The following is a 5,022-nucleotide window of genomic DNA, read 5'->3' on the forward strand; positions in this document are numbered from 1 at the left end:
ATATATACGTATATATCACTATATATATATACCTATATATAAATAAAAATATTTAAAAAAATTATATATATATATATATATATATATATACATATGTATATATATACATATATTAATTCTACACATATATTTATGTAATATTTTTACATAATTAGGTATCCTAATTAATTACAATTAGTGGGACCTGCCTGACAACCCATGCCGAAAGTATAGGGAATTTAATTTGCTAGCACTATATTTAACCCTATAACTTTCCAAGACACCATAAAACCTGCACATGGGGGGTACTGTTTTACTCGGGAGACTTCGCTGACCACAAATATTAGTGTTTCAAAACAGTAAAATATATTACAACGATGATATTGCCAGTAAAAGTGAAGTTTTTTGCATTTTTCACGCACAAACAGCACTTACACGGACAATATTATTGCTGTGATACTTTTTACTGTTTTGAAACACAAATATTTGTGTTCAGCAAAGTCTCATGAGTACAACAGTACCCCTCATGTACAGGTTTTATGGTGTTTTCAAAAGTTACAGCATCAAATATAAGACTTGTGTTTCATTTTTTTCACATTAAAATTCGCCAGATTGCTTACGTTGCCTTTGTGACCGTATGGTAGCCCAAGAATGAAAATTATCCCTACGATGGCATACCATTTGCAATAGTAGACAACCCAAGGTATTGCAAATAGGGTATGGCCAGTCTTTTTTAGTAGCCACTTAGTCACAAACACTGGCCAAAAGTGGCGTTTTTTGCATTTTTCACTCAAAAACAAATACTAACGGTAACTTTGGCCAGTGTTTGTGACCAAATGGCTACTAAAAAAGACTGGACATACCCCATTTGCAATACCTTGGGTTGTCTACTATTGCAAATGGTATGCCATTATGGGTGTAAATTTATTGCCTGGGCTACTATACAGTCTCAAAGGCAACGTAACCAATCTGGCGAATTTCAATTTCAAATGTAACACGCTATATTTGACCCTGTAACTTCCCAAAACACCATAAAACCTGTACATAGGGGGTACTGTTTTACACCTGAGACTTTTCTGAATACAAATATGTGTATTTTATTGCAGTAAAAGCAAACAGTATTATGACATTGACAGTTAAAATGTCATGTAGAACTAAAAAAATAACAAAATTTCTTATTTTCTCCCATGTTTTTCATATTAAATTATGTTTCATAGCTAAATATTTGATATTAAATGAAAGCCATGTTTCCCCTGAATAAAATGATATATAATACGGGGGGTGCATTTAATATGAAAGAGGTGAATTACGGTTGGACAGACATATAGCGCAAATGCCAGGTTTTTTTTACGTTTTTTTCTGTTCACAACGTGTACATTTGGCTCAGTCCTTAACCCTTTCAGGACCGCGGACGGTTCAGGACCGTCAGCGGTAAAACGTGCGTTTGGACCGCTGACGGTCCTGAACCGTCATAGCGGAAAACGGGCTGCAGGAAGCGATCAAAGATCGCTCTTGCCAGTACAATGATGTAACTATCTGCCAGACATCCCAGGCAGATAGTAACAGCCAATTACGGTGTGTGAGCGATCCGCGATCGCTCACAATTGGCTGCTGTCAAAGTGGGTGTTACAAACACTCACTTTGACAGTGATCTCTGCCCCTCTCTCCTCTGTAGCGTTTTGTGAGGCGAGAGAGACAGAGATCGTGATAGTTTGTTGCAGCAGAGTGTTCCAGAGAGTTGTAAAAAGTATCAGCAGTGAATTAAAAATCCATTTTAACCCCTTCCCTGCCAGATCTGTTTCAGCAGTGCATTTGTACTGTCTGTCTTTTTTTTGCCCTTAAAGGGTTAAATTTGTTTTAAAAAATATTTGTCTTAGTCTGTCTTAGTCTGTTTTAGTCTGTCTTAGTCTGTCTTAGTCTGTCTTAGTCTGTCGTAGTCTGTCGTAGTCTGTCGTAGTCTGTCTTAGTCTGTCGTAGTCAGTCAGTTTCCTTCCCCCAAATCTCCATTAGATTTTTGAGACAGGAGTTAGTTTAGGGATTGCTGTTTAGTCTGTTTTAGTAAAAAAAAAAAAAAAAAAAAAAGTATAAAAAAAAATTTGTGTGTTTGTAATTTGTTTTAGTCGTGTGTAAAACATGCAGCGTATGTATAACTTGCAGGAGGCATATGCCTTCTTGACGTCAGACTCTGACGCCACTGACACTGCGTCAGATTTTGACCCAGGTCAGTTTTCTGACATGTCTAGTCAAGACGACATGTCATCTGTGTGTGAGCCGGCTGAAGAAAGAAGCTGTGCTTCCTCTGCTATGCCAAATGTGGAGGAGGACTGGGTACCTCCACAGTTCGCCGAGCCCAACGTCCCCCCTTTTAGTGCCAACGCAGGCATTAATGTTAATGTGGATGGCTTCTCCCCAATGCAGTATGTAGAACTATTTTTAGGGGATACCATCTGGGAGGAGATTGCTTCCCAGACTAACTTGTATGCTACCCAATTTATTGACAGCAATCCAGGTAGCTATACAGCCAGGGAGCATGACTGGCATCCCACAGGTGTCCCAGAGCTTAAAAAATTCTGGGCTCTCACAATGCTCATGGGGATTATAAAAAAGCCATCGATTCGCTCATACTGGAGCACCAACCCAATAATGTCGAGTCCAGTATTCTCCCAAACCATGCCTAGAGCCAGATACGAGTTACTGCTGAGATTTTTACATTTCAGTGACAATACCCTCTGTCACCCTAGAGATCACCCCCAATACGATAGGCTTTATAAAATACGCCCACTGCTAGACCATTTTCAGGACAAATTTTCGGATGTTTATACCCCCCCAACAAAATTTATCCATAGATGAATCTCTAATGAAATACAAAGGGAGATTAGGGTTCAGACAATACATCCCCTCAAAGCGCTCTAGGTATGGCATTAAACTGTACAAACTGTGTGAGAGCGAAAGCGGATACACATTTGCCTTTCGTGTATATGAGGGGAAAGATGGTCAACTGGACCCTCCTGACTGTCCTGACTCCCTGGGGACAAGTGGGAAACTTGTATGGGACCTACTAAACCCCTTGTTTAATAAAGGTTACCACCTTTATGTGGATAATTTTTATAGTGTCCGTCTATTTAAAACACTTTATGCTTTACAGACACTGGCCTGCGGCACTGCCAGAAAAAATTCCAAAGACTTTCCACGATCTCTCATAGATGCAAAATTAAAAAAGGCGAATGTAAAGCACTTCGGAAAGCTGAGGTGCTTGCACTAAAATTTAGGGACAGGAAGGATGTCCAAATGCTCACCACCATCCATGACGAACGCATGTCCGACGTCTCTGTCCGGGGCAGAGTAGAGTCCAAACCGGTTTGCATCAGGGCGTATAATAAGTACATGGGTGGTGTTGATTTGGCTGATCAGCTGATGCAGCCGTATCTTATTTTACGAAAAACCAAAGCATGGTATAAAAAGGTGGCTATATATCTGATGCAAATAGCAACCCACAACTCATTTTTACTTTTTAAAAAAAATAATCCAGGGAAAATCACCTTTCTCCAATTTCAATTGAAAATAATTTCTTTAACAATTTATGGAGATGGACAAGTTCCAACAACGGTGCAAGCTGAGTCCAGACATTTTATTTTTAAGTTACCGCCAACTGCTAGAAAAAAAAAACCCCAGAAACGTTGCCGGGTCTGTTTTAAAAACGGGAAAAGGACAGACACCCCTTTTCACTGTCCTGATTGTCCTTCGAAACCAGGACTCTGTGTAGGAACATGTTTCAAGCTGTACCACACAGAACAGTTGTAAGAAGTGTTCCTGAATTTTTATTTAATTTTCTGTTTCTTTGGAAAGCAGCCATTTTTTTGTTAGTCAGTTTCCTTCCCCCAAATCTCCATTTAGATTCTATTTGCAGGAGTCAGTTTAAAGATTGCTGCTAAATGTACATTTGCTACCTGCACATTTGGCCTAACAAGTTTTCTGGCAGTAACACATAACCAGCTGTCCAAAACCAGATGACGTGTGCATAAAAACCAGAATAAAGAAAATACCACTACACTTTCTTTGGGGGGCAAAATGGTTGGGGGAAAGAAGTCAAAACACCCCATCCTCTATAACATTTGATGTCTACTTTATAAAAATATATACTATACATATTGGCATGATGGTAACATTAACTGGGGGGTACAAAAATATGTCAAACTGAAGATAGACCAAGCATACCTATATATCAAGTTGAAAAACTGACATGTACAAGTTCTGATTGTTGCCTTTTGGCCCCCAAACAACCCGGCAACCATATACATGGGGGGTATCACTGTACTCAAGAGATGTTGCTGAACATATTGGGCAGTGTTTGGCAGTGACACATAACAGGATCTGTTAATTCATGCCTAAAGTACAATGTGTGTGACAAAGAAACAAAAAAAGATTACTATCCAAAAGTTTGACAAAGGCTGGTGGTAGAATTCAGTGCATGAAAAGTGTTAAAATACCACAATTTAAAATGCCCTGGGTTGTCTACTTTTCAAAAATATATGGTTTGATGGGGGTAAAATACATTGGCTCAAATGGGACATGGGCGCAGGTTGATTACATGTCAAAATTCCAAGTTGGGAAACTGATAAGCGCACCTGCCAAACGTGGCCTTTTAGCCCCCAAAGAACCCGACAAGCCTATGCATGGGTGGTATCACTGTATTCAGGAGATCTTGCTGAACACATATTGGGGTGTTGTTTGGCAGTGACACATAACAGGATCTGATAATTCATGCCTAAAGTACAAGGTGTGTGAAAAAAACTGAAAAAAATTTACTAACTCAATGTTTGACAAAGCCTGGTGGTAGAATTAGTGCATGGAAAGTGTAAAAATTCCACCATGTGAAATACCCTAGGGTGTCTACTTTTCAAAAATATATGGTTTGATGGGGGTAAAATACATTGGCCGGCTTCAAAAATGTCCCAAATAGGACATGCATGCAGGTTGACTACATGTCAAAATTCCGAGCTGGGAAACTGATATGCGCACCTGCAAAATGTGGCCTTTTAGCCC

This window comes from Pelobates fuscus, chromosome 1 (assembly GCF_036172605.1).
Source record: "Pelobates fuscus isolate aPelFus1 chromosome 1, aPelFus1.pri, whole genome shotgun sequence".
NCBI lineage: Eukaryota > Metazoa > Chordata > Amphibia > Anura > Pelobatidae > Pelobates > Pelobates fuscus.